The 20536-nt window shown below is 40.3% G+C and overlaps 2 protein-coding genes across 2 annotated transcripts in view; both read left to right on the forward strand.

Annotated features, from left to right (window-relative positions):
* The window catches only part of LOC142210521 (uncharacterized), a 297487-nt gene that overhangs the window by 64089 nt on the left and 212862 nt on the right, over positions 1-20536 (forward strand). The window lies entirely within an intron of this gene.
* LOC142210524 (uncharacterized) overlaps positions 1-20536 on the forward strand; it is a 219996-nt gene that overhangs the window by 8648 nt on the left and 190812 nt on the right. The gene's annotated exons all lie outside the window — the stretch shown is intronic.

The raw sequence follows: 20536 nt of genomic DNA on the forward strand, positions 1-20536 counted from the left end.
ATGGCTCCCATGTACTTTCAGTGCTCACTGCTTGTCAAGGCGTTCAGTAGGTCCCCAAGTGGAGTGTCCAAACGGAAAACCGAATGCAGGTGTGAACCGGGTCTGATATGGCCAGCACCCTTCGCTAATGGCAGCGATCACAGCTGTTAATCCTTCAGACGCTGCAGTCAAACAGGACCGTGGCATCTAAATTGTGCAGTCACCACCATTTTTACCCTCTAGTGTTTTTTCAACACTTTTCCTTTTATTAAAAAAATTTAATAAAAAGTGATCAAACCATCAGATCTTTCTGCAAAATTGTATCAATAAAAATGTCATCTTGTCTCGCATAAAAAGACTCCTTACCCAGCTCCATACATGTAAATATGAAAAAGTTACAGGTGTCACTATATAGCAACACAATTTTTTTTTTCTATTTTGCAGTTTTTCATTTTTAAAGTGCATCAAAACCTTACAAAATCCTACTATTATAAATGTGAAAGTTTGTGTGTTTGGATGTTTGTTCCTCAATCATGCAAAAACGGGTGCAGGGATTTAGCTGAGATTTGGCACATACATACCTTGGGACCTGGAAAGAAACATAGGCTACGTATTCAACCGGTACATGCCCGCACCTCGCCGCCGCAAGCCCCAAATTCGGTGAAGTGCAAGGCTAACAGAGCTGAGATGACGTCATCCACTCTGCTTTAGGCACTTTGCGATAGGTCCACGGGATTAGGGGGGTGGCGCTACAAACGCTGGACATTCTGGTGAACATGGTGCAGGCTCCATGCTCCCGAGCGTATGGGTCGCGCACCGTCCTTTGCGGGAACCCACACGTGCATCACCTGTGCCGCTCTGTGACTCCAGCGGCGGACTGTACTCAATGGCCTCTGCCGGCTGTGCAGTGGGGGTCAGTGGTGGCTTGGGGCTCACATGACGCTGGGGCCACGTGGGGGTAGGGGGGAATACAGGAAGGGGGTTAGCGCAGCGGGGGGGGGGGGGGAGCAGGAATGTTGACGGGAGTAAGCACGCCAGGGGGGGGGGGGGGGGGGCGCGGACAAAGTCGCGGGAAGTGCTAGTATGATATAAATATAGTATTGCCGTGTTCGTACTGATCCACAGGTAACGTCATTTTTACCATATAGTGAACGATGTAAAAATTAAACCCATATGAAATTGGCACAAATGCGTCTTTTCTCCAATTGCACCTCATTCTGAATTTTCCAGCTTCCCAGTACATTGTGCAGGATATTGAATGGTGCCGATACAAAGTACAATTTTGTTTTGCAAGCAATAAGCCATCATGTGAGTCTGTGAACTGGAAAATGAAAAAGTTATGGCTCCTGAAATGGGGGGGGGGGATGAAAATGCAAAAACGAAAAATGGCCTGGTCCTTAAAGGGGTTGCCATGGGTTGTCAGTGGCTTAAAGAAAGGAACCTGGACATTACCGGTGCTCACATAAGTCACCTGTAATGTCCCGTGTCCTTTTCTGAAGCCACTGGTTGGCCTCAGTAGTCATGTGCGGTGAGGACTTTGGGTGCTTTCACACGGAGAAAGTTGGCGCTGATTCTGGCGCGGACCCTGCATCAGAATCAGCGCTGAATAAAAAGACTCCCATTGACTTTGATGGGTTCCGTTTTCCGCACGGAACCCATTGAAATCAATGGGAGGCTTTTTTTTCAGCGCTGATTCTGACGCGGGGTCCGCGCTAGAATCAGCGCCAACTTTCTCCGTGTGAAAACACCCTTTTGTTGGAACAAGATCCCAGGAGCAGGAGGACCAGACCGCAATGGGAGACAGGTGTGTATGTTTGTTTTTTTTTTAACCATCCCCGGCCTCTTTGCCAAAAATTCCTGGACAACCCCTTTAATGAAATCACATTCACTTTATAAAACACATTCAAAGAAAATAGAAAACTGGTGTAGAGGGATGACACTGAGCGGCATGTTTGGCGCAAGGCCTTTTCTAGCTGAACTGGTGTAGATTTCCATTCTGGTGCCAGGACAGCACAAAACATGCTACAAAACAAATCACAGCTTAGTCCCTGGACTTTGGGAAGACCTCTTTAGGCTAAAACCCCATGCTGCGGAAACGTAGCTTTTTTTGTTGCAGATTTTGTAGCGGTTTTTTCAGCCAAATTCAGGAGTGGATTGTGCAGAAGGGAGAAGTGTAGGAGCTTCCTATATATTCCCCATACCATTTGTGTTCACTCCTAAGTTTGGCTCAAAAAACGCAGCAAAATCTGCAACAAAAGAAGCTGCGTTTCCGCAACGTGGGGCTTCAGCCTTAGGCTCGTGCCCCATGATGTGGAACTGTCTGTTACAGCACCAGCAAAGTGAGCGAGAACCTGGCTATTCCCATCTGCGCATTCTGTGGAAAAAAATGCTACAGAGAAGCAGCATATGAAAAACACAACCTGTCAATTTTTCCTACAGCACTTTTTACAGGTTTGCTGAGGTTTCCTCTGAGGACTTTCTGCTTCACATACGCCTATAGGTGTCCGTTGGGTTTCCGCCGGTCTCAGAATGAACACGTCAGAGAGTAAAGTCCTCTGTGCAGGATTTCCTCTCCGCTGATTTTTGTCAGTTTCTGCAGCGGAGTCTCCTAGCGTTAAATGGAGTCTGTCAGCAGTAAATTGATTAGACACCTAGCTGTTCCATGTGGTTGATTCTATAGTTTCCAGATATACCTCTGTTATTTATCTTGGGATTTTCATGTAAATTGCAGTTTTATTCATATATAAGGCTAAGGCCCCATGTTGCGGAACGCAACTAAAAACCGCTGTGGAAAAGTGTGAACGGAAATGTATTGCATTTTTTTCTGAAGCGTTTTTTTCTGCTCTTAGGCCGGTTGCAGAGGATCGTACTGCAACCGGCCTGCCATGAATTACAAATATGGGCTGCACACGGGGGACATGGGAATCCCCCATGCACAGGCTGTGGTTCTGCAGCTCCTCTCATTAAATGAATAGAAACCATGGAAGCCGCAAAATAGGACAGAAATAGGATCTGTCCTATCTGATGTGGCCTGGACTGTCGTCCCGCACACGGAACCCTGAAAGTCAGGTACAGGCCCATAGAAAAGAATGAGTCAGTATGCTACATATGAAATACTGCCCACGTCCATGATCAATGCAAGGGGCCTTAAACCTATTAAGTATATGCAAGAGTTTCCATAGGTAAAATTGACATGCTGCCTTTTTCAAAATGCAGCTTTCCTGTAGTGTTTTTTTCCCTGTAATGTGTGGCTGGATTACCTAGAATCTCATTCACTTTGCTGGTACCATAAAAAGCATTTCCACAACAGGAAAAATGCTGCATTTTCGCAACATAGGGCCTTAGCTTAAATGAAGGAATCGTGCTTTGCCCTGGAATAGAGAGCCGAGACCAAAGCCCATGCACACTAAGGGCTAGTTCACATGGCGTGTTTTCCGAGCAGATTTTGACGCAGAATCCGCCTGCAAATACGATTGCCATTGACTTCTATGGGAGCCGCTTGCTTTTTTTTTTTTTTTTTTTTTTCTTTTTCCCCATTAGCTAGTAGCGGAAAAAAGAAGCAAGCTGCCCAATCTTGCCAAGGATTCCATGGCTGAATCAGCCACGGCGTCTGCGGCTCGAGACACACTCTTGTTTAGGCCCATTCATGCTGCATCGGCATCCTGTCGTGGCTAGCTGTGTAGAATGTTTACAAGGTGGAAAAGGTTTCCGCGACCCTTTCCTCTGTGTGAACATACCCTAAGGCACACCCCCAAAGCACTTCGGCATTAGACATATTCCGTAGGAATCCCAGTTCTTGTTGGTATGCAAATTAGTTCTCTCGCAGCACTGGCAGCGTCCCCAATGCTGCAAGAGAATTCTCCAGCGACGCCTCCATCTTCGTCAGCAGCGTCCTCTTCTTCTGGCGCAGGTTTCCAACTTCTAGGCCTTGGGCAGAGCAGACTGCGCATGCCCACAGACCACAAGAAAATGGCTACTTACAATACTGTGCAAGCAGCCATTTTCTCATGGCCTGTGGGCATGCGCAGTCTGCTCTGCCCAAGGCCAGAGGCCTAGAAGTCGGAAACCTGCGCCGGAAGAAGAGGACGGTGCTGACGAAGATGGAGGCATCGCTGGAGAGTTCTCTCGCTGCATTGGGGACGCCCCTAGTGCTGTTTGAGCACTGAGACCCGCCCCCAGTGCTGCAAGAGAACTAATTTGCATACCGACAAGAATCGGGATTCCTACAGAACGGTGGCGTGGAGAAGACAACGAAAGGTAGGAGAATAGCCTTTCTTAAGGCTATTCCGATGTGTTACTCACAAAAAAAGGGTTTGTATGATAGGATCCCTTTAACAAAAAAATCCAAAACTTTGCAAAAAAAAAAACCCCAAGAAATTCTTGTAGTCAGTCTTGATGTTGTTTTTATTTATACTATTTTGGGGAATACCTACTGCTTTGATCGCCTCTTTATTGAAATTTTTAAGAGGGGGGGTGATTTAAATTTTTAATTCCTTTTTTTTCTTTTATACTGTAATTTTTAAACCCCCCCGGGGGTGTGATCGCTATTGCATTGCAAATTGATGGGACTTGTTTTACAGGCTGCATAGAGCTGCCTGTAATATAAAGCTATGCCAGATAAGCCTGGGAGCCTTCAATAGACTGTCATGTCAACAGAGTGCTGGCCCCAGATCACAGGCACTTGTGCCGGGGTCTATGTTGTGCAGCAGAGACCTGGTGGCCGCCTTATTTAAAGGGATCCTATCATTGGATACCCTTTTTTTTCTAACACGTCGGAATAGCCTTAAGAAAGTATATTCTTCTACTACCTTTAGATGTCTTCTCCGAGCCACCGTTCGGTAGAAATCCGGGTTTTCTTCGATATGCATCCCCAATGCAGCGAGAGAAATCTCCAGCGACGTCTCCATCTTCTTCTGGAACGGCTTCTCCCTGTGTCTTCTTCCGTCCTGGGTTTCAATCTTCTAGGCATGCGCAGTCAGTTCTGCCATCAGGCCTCAGGCAGAGCCGACTGCGCATGCTGGCGGCCACAAGAAAATGGCCACTTACACAGTTAGGCTTAGTTCACATGGGGGGCGTACGGGCAGATTTTGGCCATATTCTGATGTGGAAAGCCGCGTCAGAATATGGACAAAATCTGCCTGCCGCGACTTCCGACAGTCACGGCACTCCGGACCGGCGGAGCGTGCTGCTGAGAGGCGGATGCCGCGGCTGAATCACCCGTGGATTCCGCCTTAAGAAAGGGCAGCTCGCTTCTTTTTTCCGCTAGCGGCAATATGCTTCTAGCGGAAAAAAGAATGCTAGCGGTCTCCATAGACCACCATTGTGAGGGGGCTGATTATAACGTGGATTCTGCGCCATATTCTGCCCCTTCAGTGCCCATGTGAACGGGCCCTAAACTGTGTAAGTGGCCATTTTCTTGTGGCCGTGGGCATGTGCAGTCGGCTCTGCCTGAGGCCCGATGGCAGAACCGACTGCGCATGCCTAGAAGATTGAAACCCTGAAGAAGATGGAGGCGTAGCTGGAAAGTCCTTTCGCAGCATTGGGGACAACTCCAGTGCTGTTTGAGCGCTGAGGACCGCCCCCAGTGCTGCAAGAGAACTAATTTGCATACCGAGAAGCAGTGGCGTAACTAGGAATGGTGGGGCCGCATGGCGAACTTTTGACATGGCCCTCCTCCCCCCGAAGATCTCGACCGAGCCCCTCCTACCCATTCCTGCGCGCTCTATTATGCCCCATAGTGGCTCCTGCATGCAGTATTATCCCCCATAGTGGCCCCTGCACACAGTATTCTGTCCCTTAGTGGCCCCTGCACAAAGTATTATGTCCCTAAGTGGCCCCTGGACACAGTATTATGCCCCATAGTGACCCCTGCACACAGTATTATGTCCCTTAGTGGCCCCTGGACACAGTATTATGCCCCATAGTGACCCCTGCACACAGTATTATGTCCCTCAGTGGCCCCTACAGGACTAAATACTGTCATGTCACCCGCTGATCGCTATACCAGGACAATTGTGGATAAAAAGTCTGGTCATGTGCATTACAATTTAGTGACTCCATGTGCCTCCTATTAATAGCAATTAACCCCATCATGTCCCTCACATTAACCCTTGTGTACCTCACATAAGAGTTACTGATATGTGAGAGACATGGAGTTAATAATAAAGTATCTTCATTATTATTACCCCCATATGTCTCACATATCAGTAACTCTTATGGTGAGGCACACAGGGGTTAATGTGAGGGACATGATGGGGTTAATTGCTATTAATATGAGACACATGGAGTTACTAAAACAAAATTAATCACCCCAAATGCCTGATATTAATAAGTATAGTAACCCCAGTACGTACCTGTGTTTTCTTTTTTTAGTTTCACTTTCCTGGAGCTTCTTCTGCTCCTTCTCTTGTGTGCAGGATGGCAGGGGTCCATTTTCTGTATAGGGATAAGCCCCGCCTCCTGGGCTCTCCTCAGCCCTCTCATTGGTGGGCAGAGGACAGCCAGAGAAAAGGGGAGGGGGGAGGAGAGAAAGCGTCGTGAGAGCGCTCAGTGGAGCCAGACCTGCAGCTGTGCATCAGCCGTTGCTGCAGCTTCGGACATATACTTTCCCTATATTAATAGGGAAAGTATTCCACCAACAGGGGGCTGGGGCCCTGGGCAATAGCCAAGTTTGTCCCCCCTAACGCCGGCCCTACTTACCTCTCCCGGGCCGCCGATCATTATACTCGGGGGTCTGAAAAGACCCCCAAGTATAATGATAGCAGCGGTCGCGGCTGTCACCGGGCCCCTAATGTCCTGGACCCTGTGACAGCTGCTACCACTGTTACCACGGTAGTTACACCACTGCCGACAAGAACCAGGATTCCTACAGAACGGTGGCGAAGAGAAGACATCTAAAGGTAGGAGAAGAATAGCCTTTCTTAAGGCTATTCCTACGTGTTAGTCAAAAAAAAGGGTATCCAATGACTGGATCCCTTTAAATACCTGACATCCACAGCACTGTAAGGGAGCCTTCATGCTCTGCTCATTCTGAACGTAAACTCGTTCAGAGTGAGCGGCGTAAAAAACAGATCCGATTGACCTGAATGGGTGCCGGCATACGCGCATATCACATTGAAAGCAATAGGTTAAAAAGCCACCCATTGATTTAAATGGGGAGTGTGCGTATGCCAGCACCCTTTCAAGTCAATGAGATCTGTTTTTTTACGCCGCTCACTTTGAACGAGTTTACGTTCAGAATGAGCGGAGCGTAAACTCCGTGTGATAAGATAATCCTTACGGCTCCCTTACAAAGGATGTCAGGAAGGAGTTAAAGGAGTTCTCCAGCACTCACATAGATAACCTCTCATTAGGATAGGTCATCAATATTAGATCATCGGTTTTCCGACCCCTGACACCCCCAACAAGCAGGTGAACAAATTAGAAATTTACACTCAACTTTTCTCATCTTCTTTTGGCTAAATAAAAGATCCACATAGCGTAAACGCAGCGATTTTGACATGACGTAAACACCATGGCAAAAATCATGGCGTTTTAAAGTACCTGCAAAGTGGATGGGCCCCAAATACTGCAGAAAATTATCCACAGTGGACATGCTGCGATTTCAAAAACCATCGCATTTTCCGCAGAGGTATAAATGAAGCAGAAAGTTTGCAGAGGAAAACTCTGGACATTATGTGAAGAGCCCTGCAGGAAAAACCAAGATGTGTTTCCGCTGCAGTTTTTCCTGCAGCCTGTTATGTAAGGCTTTAGCCTAAATGTTGGTGGTCTGACTTACTGACTCCATAGACCTGCAATTAATAAGTCCTAGAAAACCCCTTTAACTGCTTCAAGGGTGCACAAAATAAGACAAAGGGGGTTCCATAATAGACATCTGGTATCTATCAGCGTCATTGCTGGGCGATAAGGAATGCCCCCTCTAATAGTACTCGTCAATGGATGACGCTGAGCTACCAGGAACGCATTTCTGACAGTGGGGAGATATCAGTGCCAAAACTAATGCCACCGATATCTCCATCACTGGAGCGGCACACTGTCGGTTTTCTAGCTGTATATAAAACCGCACTTTACTCTTTAAATGTAACCTGTCAGGGCAGTTTTGCCCCTACAGTATCATGCCCCCCCCCCCAGGTTGCTCCCACAGTATCATGTCCTCACCCCAGGTTGCCCCCACCCCGAGATTGCCTCCACAGGTTGATGTAAGTCCCATCACTACATCGCACCTCCTGCTCCCAGAACACCAGGAGCAAAGACAGCGGCCGGGTGGTGAAGCAGGGAGCGGACGGCTCCCTACTTCATTACTGGCCGCAACTCATCTGCATCCAGAGGATGCTGAGTAGTTGGGGGTAGCTCAGACCCACTGCTGTAGACAGAGGGACAGTAAATGTAGGACTCGGCTGCCATAGGTCCTGTTGCAAGTGCACTATTGGCCCTCTAGTTAAAGCAGCCCTGCATGTCCTTATATATCCATTGCTCTCAACAGCCTGGTCCAGATGGTAAGCATTTTGTTGATATGACCAATCCTGTTTCTCTCAGTTCAATGATGATCCTTTAATAGTCCCACAGTGGGGAAATTTCAGTATGTTACAGCAGCATAGTAATACAGATACAGGATAGTACACAGTAATATATTACAAACGTAGACACACATAGCTGAGAAGAGAAGATATACTAGGAGTCTATAGCAGCTAAGGAAGAGAAGAAGAAAGAAGACTTCATAATCATAATCATTAGTTCTCTGTGCGGAGTGATCTTCGCTTGGTCTGATGTAGATTATACAGCCTGGTCGCGGTTGGAAGGAAGGACCTGCGATAGCACTCCTTCTCACACTTGGGGTGAAGCAGACGGTCACTTACAGTGCTGCCAAGTCCCATCAAGGTCCCATACATGGGGTGGGATTTGTTCTCCCGCATGGAGGTCACCACAGACAGTATCCTTCTGTCAGTTCTGTCAATCTCTCATCAATAGGTATGCTACCCAAAAGTAACCTCTGAGAACCTTTTCATAGACTTTAGAGACAGTGTCTAATCAGACCACACCTGTAATAATTTACATATCTGCACACACATATATGTGTGTGTGTATATATATGGGGTGGGTGGTTTGGGGTATAACAGTCCGTGGGGTCTCATCTTCCTCTTGTTTGGTGACAGCTGGACACGTATTGGGCAGCGATCTCCACAGTGGCCTCTTCTTCTCCCAGTAGGATGTAGAGTTTCCTCTTCTCATCTGCAGATATGAAGTCTGGGATGTGGGCAGAGAGTCTTTGGTAGTAGACGGCCCTCACAGCTGAGTATTTGGTGCAGTGTAGCAGGAAGTGGGTCTCGGGTATGTCCCGGATTCAACTCATCTGTGTCTGGAGAGGATGCAAATGAGTTGAATACAGCAGTGACGCAGGAGCGGACAGCCCCCGCCCCACCACTGTGCCCACTATGTGCTCCCTCTTCGGGAGCTATAAGTTTGATGCAGTGATATCACTCACATGGCGCCTGCTGCTCCCGGACAAGAGACTGCAGAGAGCTGAGAAGCGGTGTTTTTTATGTTAAACTTTTGCAGCTCAAGACCGACTAAACCGTAGAAGCAGATGGAGTGGGGACAATATACAGGGGGGAGGGGGGTTGGGCATATGAGGGGGTCATGAAACTGTGGGGAGCAGATAGAGGAGGACATTAAACTCTGGGGGCAGATGAAGAGCAACATTAAACTGGGGAAATATGGAGGGACATTAAACTTTGGGCAAGTAGAGGGGGGTACCTATACAGTATACAGGTATAATACACATATAAACATACGTTATAGGTAGTGTGCAGTCACACATATATATACACTATAGACAGTATACAGGTATAATACACATATACATACATAGACAGTATACAGGTATAATACACATACACTATAGACAGTGTACAGGTATAATACACATACACTATAGACAGTGTACAGGTATAATACACATACACTATAGACAGTGTACAGGTATAATACACATATACATACATAGACAGTATACAGGTATAATACACATACACTATAGACAGTATACAGGTATAATACACATATACATACATAGACAGTATACAGGTATAATACACATACACTATAGACAGTGTACAGGTATAATACACGTACACTACAGACAGTATACAGGTATAATACACATACACTATAGACAGTATACAGGTATAATACACATACACTACAGACAGTGTACAGGTATAACACACATACACTATAGACAGTATACAGGTATAATACACATACACTATAGACAGTATACAGGTATAATACACTATAGACAGTATACAGGTATAATACACATACACTATAGACAGTATACAGGTATAATACACATACACTATAGACAGTATACAGGTATAACACACATACACTATAGACAGTATACAGGTATAATACACATACACTATAGACAGTATACAGGTATAATACACATACACTATAGACAGTATACAGGTATAATACACATACACTATAGACAGTATACAGGTATAATACACATACACTATAGACAGTATACAGGTATAATACACTATAGACAGTATACAGGTATAATACACATACACTATAGAGAGTATACAGGTATAATACACATACACTATAGACAGTATACAGGTATAATACACATACACTATAGACAGTATACAGGTATAATACACATACACTATAGACAGTATACAGGTATAATACACATACACTATAGACAGTATACAGGTATAATACACGTACACTACAGACAGTATACAGGTATAATACACTATAGACAGTATACAGGTATAATACACGTACACTATAGACAGTATACAGGTATAATACACGTACACTACAGACAGTATACAGGTATAATACACATACACTATAGACAGTATACAGGTATAATACACTATAGACAGTATACAGGTATAATACACGTACACTATAGACAGTATACAGGTATAATACACATACACTATAGACAGTATACAGGTATAATACACATACACTATAGACAGTATACAGGTATAATACACATACACTATAGACAGTATACAGGTATAATACACATACACTATAGACAGTATACAGGTATAATACACGTACACTACAGACAGTATACAGGTATAATACACATACACTATAGACAGTATACAGGTATAATACACTATAGACAGTATACAGGTATAATACACATACACTATAGACAGTATACAGGTATAATACACATACACTATAGACAGTATACAGGTATAATACACTATAGACAGTATACAGGTATAATACACATACACTATAGACAGTATACAGGTATAATACACGTACACTATAGACAGTAAACAGGTATAATACACGTACACTACAGACAGTATACAGGTATAATACACATACACTATAGACAGTATACAGGTATAATACACTATAGACAGTATACAGGTATAATACACATACACTATAGACAGTATACAGGTATAATACACGTACACTATAGACAGTAAACAGGTATAATACACGTACACTACAGACAGTATACAGGTATAATACACATACACTATAGACAGTATACAGGTATAATACACTATAGACAGTATACAGGTATAATACACATACACTATAGACAGTATACAGGTATAATACACATACACGATAGACAGTATACAGGTATAATACACATACACTATAGACAGTATACAGGTATAATACACGTACACTATAGACAGTATACAGGTATAATACACGTACACTAAAGACAGTATACAGGTATAATACACATACACTATAGACAGTATACAGGTATAATACACTATAGACAGTATACAGGTATAATACACGTACACTATAGACAGTATACAGGTATAATACACATACATTATAGACAGTATACAGGTATAATACACTATAGACAGTATACAGGTATAATACACGTACACTATAGATAGTATACAGGTATAATACACATACATTATAGACAGTATACAGGTATAATACACTATAGACAGTATACAGGTATAATACACGTACACTATAGACAGTATACAGGTATAATACACGTACACTACAGACAGTATACAGGTATAATACACATACACTATAGACAGTATACAGGTATAATACACTATAGACAGTATACAGGTATAATACACGTACATTATAGACAGTATACAGGTATAATACACATACACTATAGACAGTATACAGGTATAATACACATACATTATAGACAGTATACAGGTATAATACACATACACTATAGACAGTATACAGGTATAATACACATACACTATAGACAGTATACAGGTATAATACACGTACACTACAGACAGTATACAGGTATAATACACATACACTATAGACAGTATACAGGTATAATACACTATAGACAGTATACAGGTATAATACACATACACTATAGACAGTATACAGGTATAATACACATACACTATAGACAGTATACAGGTATAATACACATACACTATAGACAGTATACAGGTATAATACACATACACTATAGACAGTATACAGGTATAATACACGTACACTATAGACAGTAAACAGGTATAATACATGTACACTACAGACAGTATACAGGTATAATACACATACACTATAGACAGTATACAGGTATAATACACTATAGACAGTATACAGGTATAATACACATACACTATAGACAGTATACAGGTATAATACACATACACTATAGACAGTATACAGGTATAATACACATACACGATAGACAGTATACAGGTATAATACACATACACTATAGACAGTATACAGGTATAATACACATACACTATAGACAGTATACAGGTATAATACACATACACTATAGACAGTATACAGGTATAATACACGTACACTATAGACAGTAAACAGGTATAATACACGTACACTACAGACAGTATACAGGTATAATACACATACACTATAGACAGTATACAGGTATAATACACTATAGACAGTATACAGGTATAATACACATACACTATAGACAGTATACAGGTATAATACACATACACTATAGACAGTATACAGGTATAATACACGTACACTATAGACAGTATACAGGTATAACACACGTACACTATAGACAGTATACAGGTATAATACACGTACACTAAAGACAGTATACAGGTATAATACACATACACTATAGACAGTATACAGGTATAATACACTATAGACAGTATACAGGTATAATACACATACATTATAGACAGTATACAGGTATAATACACACACACTACAGACAGTATACAGGTATAATACACATACACTATAGACAGTATACAGGTATAATACACATACACTATAGACAGTATACAGGTATAATACACGTACACTATACACAGTATACAGGTATAATACACGTACACTACAGACAGTATACAGGTATAATACACGTACACTACAGACAGTATACAGGTATAATACACGTACACTATAGACAGTATACAGGTATAATACACGTACACTATAGACAGTATACAGGTATAATACACGTACACTATAGACAGTATACAGGTATAATACACGTACACTATAGACAGTATACAGGTATAATACACGTACACTATAGACAGTATACAGGTATAATACACGTACACTATAGACAGTATACAGGTATAATACACGTACACTATAGACAGTATACAAGTATAATACACATACACTATAGACAGTATACAGGTATAATACACATACACTATAGACAGTATACAGGTATAATACACATACACTACAGACAGTGTACAGGTATAACACACGTACACTATAGACAGTATACAGGTATAACACACGTACACTATAGACAGTATACAGGTATAATACACATACACTATAGACAGTATACAGGTATAATACACATACACTATAGACAGTATACAGGTATAATACACATACACTATAGACAGTATACAGGTATAATACACGTACACTATAGACAGTAAACAGGTATAATACACGTACACTACAGACAGTATACAGGTATAATACACATACACTATAGACAGTATACAGGTATAATACACTATAGACAGTATACAGGTATAATACACATACACTATAGACAGTATACAGGTATAATACACATACACTATAGACAGTATACAGGTATAATACACATACACGATAGACAGTATACAGGTATAATACACATACACTATAGACAGTATACAGGTATAATACACGTACACTATAGACAGTATACAGGTATAACACACGTACACTATAGACAGTATACAGGTATAATACACGTACACTATAGACAGTATACAGGTATAATACACATACACTATAGACAGTATACAGGTATAATACACTATAGACAGTATACAGGTATAATACAGATACATTATAGACAGTATACAGGTATAATACACACACACTACAGACAGTATACAGGTATAATACACATACACTATAGACAGTATACAGGTATAATACACATACACTATAGACAGTATACAGGTATAATACACATACACTATACACAGTATACAGGTATAATACACGTACACTACAGACAGTATACAGGTATAATACACGTACACTACAGACAGTATACAGGTATAATACACGTACACTATAGACAGTATACAGGTATAATACACGTACACTATAGACAGTATACAGGTATAATACACGTACACTATAGACAGTATACAGGTATAATACACGTACACTATAGACAGTATACAGGTATAATACACGTACACTATAGACAGTATACAGGTATAATACACGTACACTATAGACAGTATACAGGTATAATACACGTACACTATAGACAGTATACAGGTATAATACACGTACACTATAGACAGTATACAGGTATAATACACATACACTATAGACAGTATACAGGTATAATACACATACACTATACACAGTATACAGGTATAATACACGTACACTACAGACAGTATACAGGTATAATACACGTACACTACAGACAGTATACAGGTATAATACACGTACACTATAGACAGTATACAGGTATAATACACGTACACTATAGACAGTATACAGGTATAATACACGTACACTATAGACAGTATACAGGTATAATACACGTACACTATAGACAGTATACAGGTATAATACACGTACACTATAGACAGTATACAGGTATAATACACGTACACTATAGACAGTATACAGGTATAATACACGTACACTATAGACAGTATACAGGTATAATACACGTACACTATAGACAGTATACAGGTATAATACACATACACTATAGACAGTATACAGGTATAATACACATACACTACAGACAGTATACAGGTATAATACACATACACTATAGACAGTATACAGGTATAATACACATACACTATAGACAGTATACAGGTATAATACACGTACACTATAGACAGTAAACAGGTATAATACACGTACACTACAGACAGTATACAGGTATAATACACATACACTATAGACAGTATACAGGTATAATACACTATAGACAGTATACAGGTATAATACACATACACTATAGACAGTATACAGGTATAATACACATACACTATAGACAGTATACAGGTATAATACACATACACGATAGACAGTATACAGGTATAATACACATACACTATAGACAGTATACAGGTATAATACACGTACACTATAGACAGTATACAGGTATAACACACGTACACTATAGACAGTATACAGGTATAATACACGTACACTAAAGACAGTATACAGGTATAATACACATACACTATAGACAGTATACAGGTATAATACACTATAGACAGTATACAGGTATAATACAGATACATTATAGACAGTATACAGGTATAATACACACACACACTACAGACAGTATACAGGTATAATACACATACACTATAGACAGTATACAGGTATAATACACATACACTATAGACAGTATACAGGTATAATACACGTACACTACAGACAGTATACAGGTATAATACACGTACACTACAGACAGTATACAGGTATAATACACGTACACTATAGACAGTATACAGGTATAATACACGTACACTATAGACAGTATACAGGTATAATACACGTACACTATAGACAGTATACAGGTATAATACACGTACACTATAGACAGTATACAGGTATAATACACGTACACTATAGACAGTATACAGGTATAATACACATACACTATAGACAGTATACAGGTATAATACACATACACTACAGACAGTATACAGGTATAATACACATACACTATAGACAGTATACAGGTATAATACACATACACTACAGACAGTATACAGGTATAACACACATAGAAGAAGAGGCCACTGTGGAGATCGCTGCCCAATACGTGTCCAGCTGTCACCAAACCAGAGGAAGATGAGACTCCATGGACTGTTATATTTATCCCAATACACCCGCCCCACCCACCCCCACCCCCACCTCCCCATATAGCAGTCACCAACGAAGAGGAAGATGAGACTCCATGGACTGTTATAACCGAACCCCCCCCCCCATACCCACCACCCACCCACCCAACCCAACTCCCCCCCCCCCCCACCCACTTTACTAGCTTTGGCAATGCCAAATACCTATTCGGACGTGCCAATAAAGCATTTTTTGATTTGATTTGATTACACTATAGACAGTATACAGGTATAATACACGTACACTATAGACAGTATACAGGTATAACACACATACACTACAGACAGTGTACAGGTATAACACACGTACACTATAGACAGTATACAGGTATAACACACGTACACTATAGACAGTATACAGGTATAACACACGTACACTATAGACAGTATACAGGTATAATACACGTACACTATAGACAGTATACATGTATAATACACATACACTATAGACAGTATACAGGTATAATACACGTACACTATAGACAGTATACAGGTATAACACACATACACTACAGACAGTGTACAGGTATAACACACGTACACTATAGACAGTATACAGGTATAACACACGTACACTATAGACAGTATACAGGTATAACACACGTACACTATAGACAGTATACAGGTATAATACACATACACTATAGACAGTATACAGGTATAATACACATACACTATAGACAGTATACAGGTATAATACACATACACTATAGACAGTATACAGGTATAATACACGTACACTATAGACAGTAAACAGGTATAATACACGTACACTACAGACAGTATACAGGTATAATACACATACACTATAGACAGTATACAGGTATAATACACTATAGACAGTATACAGGTATAATACACATACACTATAGACAGTATACAGGTATAATACACATACACTATAGACAGTATACAGGTATAATACACATACACGATAGACAGTATACAGGTATAATACACATACACTATAGACAGTATACAGGTATAATACACGTACACTATAGACAGTATACAGGTATAACACACGTACACTATAGACAGTATACAGGTATAATACACGTACACTATAGACAGTATACAGGTATAATACACATACACTATAGACAGTATACAGGTATAATACACTATAGACAGTATACAGGTATAATACAGATACATTATAGACAGTATACAGGTATAATACACACACACTACAGACAGTATACAGGTATAATACACATACACTATAGACAGTATACAGGTATAATACACATACACTATAGACAGTATACAGGTATAATACACATACACTATACACAGTATACAGGTATAATACACGTACACTACAGACAGTATACAGGTATAATACACGTACACTACAGACAGTATACAGGTATAATACACGTACACTATAGACAGTATACAGGTATAATACACGTACACTATAGACAGTATACAGGTATAATACACGTACACTATAGACAGTATACAGGTATAATACACGTACACTATAGACAGTATACAGGTATAATACACATACACTATAGACAGTATACAGGTATAATACACGTACACTACAGACAGTATACAGGTATAATACACATACACTACAGACAGTATACAGGTATAATACACATACACTATAGACAGTATACAGGTATAATACACATACACTATAGACAGTATACAGGTATAATACACGTACACTATAGACAGTATACAGGTATAATACACATACACTATAGACAGTATACAGGTATAATACACATACACTACAGACAGTATACAGGTATAATACACATACACTATAGACAGTATACAGGTATAATACACATACACTATAGACAGTATACAGGTATAATACACGTACACTATAGACAGTAAACAGGTATAATACACGTACACTACAGACAGTATACAGGTATAATACACATACACTATAGACAGTATACAGGTATAATACACTATAGACAGTATACAGGTATAATACACATACACTATAGACAGTATACAGGTATAATACACATACACTATAGACAGTATACAGGTATAATACACATACACGATAGACAGTATACAGGTATAATACACATACACTATAGACAGTATACAGGTATAATACACGTACACTACAGACAGTATACAGGTATAATACACATACACTATAGACAGTATACAGGTATAATACACATACACTATAGACAGTATACAGGTATAATACACATACACGATAGACAGTATACAGGTATAATACACATACACTATAGACAGTATACAGGTATAATACACGTACACTATAGACAGTATACAGGTATAACACACGTACACTATAGACAGTATACAGGTATAATACACGTACACTAAAGACAGTATACAGGTATAATACACATACACTATAGACAGTATACAGGTATAATACACTATAGACAGTATACAGGTATAATACAGATACATTATAGACAGTATACAGGTATAATACACACACACTACAGACAGTATACAGGTATAATACACATACACTATAGACAGTATACAGGTATAATACACATACACTATAGACAGTATACAGGTATAATACACGTACACTACAGACAGTATACAGGTATAATACACGTACACTACAGACAGTATACAGGTATAATACACGTACACTATAGACAGTATACAGGTATAATACACGTACACTATAGACAGTATACAGGTATAATACACGTACACTATAGACAGTATACAGGTATAATACACGTACACTATAGACAGTATACAGGTATAATACACGTACACTATAGACAGTATACAGGTATAATACACATACACTATAGACAGTATACAGGTATAATACACATACACTACAGACAGTATACAGGTATAATACACATACACTATAGACAGTATACAGGTATAATACACATACACTACAGACAGTATACAGGTATAACACACATAGAAGAAGAGGCCACTGTGGAGATCGCTGCCCAATACGTGTCCAGCTGTCACCAAACCAGAGGAAGATGAGACTCCATGGATTGTTATATTTATCCCAATACACCCGCCCCACCCACCCCCACCCCCACCTCCCCATATAGCAGTCACCAACGAAGAGGAAGATGAGACTCCATGGACTGTTATAACCGAACCCCCCCCCCCCCATACCCACCACCCACCCACCCAACCCAACTCCCCCCCCCCCCCCACCCACTTTACTAGCTTTGGCAATGCCAAATACCTATTCGGACGTGCCAATAAAGCATTTTTTGATTTGATTTGATTACACTATAGACAGTATACAGGTATAATACACGTACACTATAGACAGTATACAGGTATAACACACATACACTACAGACAGTGTACAGGTATAACACACGTACACTATAGACAGTATACAGGTATAACACACGTACACTATAGACAGTATACAGGTATAACACACGTACACTATAGACAGTATACAGGTATAATACACGTACACTATAGACAGTATACATGTATAATACACATACACTATAGACAGTATACAGGTATAATACACGTACACTATAGACAGTATACAGGTATAACACACATACACTACAGACAGTGTACAGGTATAACACACGTACACTATAGACAGTATACAGGTATAACACACGTACACTATAGACAGTATACAGGTATAACACACGTACACTATAGACAGTATACAGGTATAATACACGTACACTATAGACAGTATACATGTATAATACACGTACACTATAGACAGTATACAGGTATAATACACATACACTATAGACAGTATACAGGTATAATACACATACACTATAGACAGTATACAGGTATAATACACATACACTATAGACAGTATACAGGTATAATACACATACACTATAGGCAGTATACAGGTATAACACACATACACTATAGACAGTATACAGGTATAACACACGTACACTATAGACAGTATACAGGTATAACACACGTACACTATAGACAGTATACAGGTATAACACACGTACACTATAGACAGTATACAGGTATAACACACGTACACTATAGACAGTATACAGGTATAATACACGTACACTATAGACAGTATACATGTATAATACACGTACACTATAGACAGTATACAGGTATAATACACGTACACTATAGACAGTATACAGGTATAATACACATACACTATAGACAGTATACAGGTA

The sequence above is a fragment of the Leptodactylus fuscus genome, chromosome 6 (assembly GCF_031893055.1).
Source record: "Leptodactylus fuscus isolate aLepFus1 chromosome 6, aLepFus1.hap2, whole genome shotgun sequence".
In the NCBI taxonomy this organism is placed as follows: domain Eukaryota; kingdom Metazoa; phylum Chordata; class Amphibia; order Anura; family Leptodactylidae; genus Leptodactylus; species Leptodactylus fuscus.